Below are 896 nucleotides of genomic sequence, written 5' to 3' on the forward strand. Positions count from 1 at the left end.
TATTTCATGTATCAACATTAATATTTGTTGATTTTCTTTTATAAAACCATAAAGCAAGCTAACCAATTTCATCATTCAGAAGTTATGAAGGCCAAAACAAACTTGTTTCAAATATTTCAAGATGGTGACACGCATCCTTCCGAAGTCTGTTTGAATTACTGCTATGTTGAGTACGTAGATTGAAAGGTTTTCAACTTTTGTTGTTTCTCTAACATGATTATGGTACAAATTAATCCAAGAAGAAATAGAAGACAATAACAATTATCAATGAAATATTTACATCATGAATCATTGTAAGTGAAAAGAGCAGTTTTGCAACAATCGATGTTTACATCTACTGTCGAACAATAAACAAAGGAAACTGGATTTGTTGATTAGGTGCGGTTGTGACGAGGTCTCCTGGAACCTGGTGATGTTGTCAACCCTTTGTCTACTATCAGTGGTAGATATTTAGAAAGAAGACATCAAGAGTCAGCATTCATCCAAGAAGAGTATATCATTGAAGGAAGAAAGACACTTTTTGTTTGGATTGCAGGTGAATTGAACGTATCCTGGAACCTAGAATATGACCAAGCCTTTGTCTACTGTCAGTAGTAGCATCTTTAGAACGAAGACATTAGAATCAACAATCACCTAAGAAGCATATATAATCGATTCGTTTGCTCTATCTAGCATTTAATTATATTTGTAATAGCAGATATTAATTTAGTTAAGTCCCATTGCGTTCTGATTGTCTGGAAAACCCACCCTCTTATTAAAGAGTCGACAATATTATATATAATTTAAAATAAAATTCTCATCCATTTAATATTTAATCTTTTCATTTAAACCTTGGCATCTTTAAAGCTATATTTTAGATCTGAGAATAATAAAATCTGATAAATTCCCTTTATTTA

At 31.6% G+C, this 896-nt stretch overlaps 1 protein-coding gene across 13 annotated transcripts in view; it reads right to left on the bottom strand.

Moving 5' to 3' along the window:
• The window catches only part of enc (encore), a 130,659-nt gene that overhangs the window by 32,225 nt on the left and 97,538 nt on the right, over positions 1-896 (bottom strand). The gene's annotated exons all lie outside the window — the stretch shown is intronic.

The sequence above is a fragment of the Halyomorpha halys genome, unplaced genomic scaffold, assembly GCF_000696795.3.
Source record: "Halyomorpha halys isolate HHAL.00 unplaced genomic scaffold, Hhal_1.1 Scaffold171.1, whole genome shotgun sequence".
NCBI lineage: Eukaryota > Metazoa > Arthropoda > Insecta > Hemiptera > Pentatomidae > Halyomorpha > Halyomorpha halys.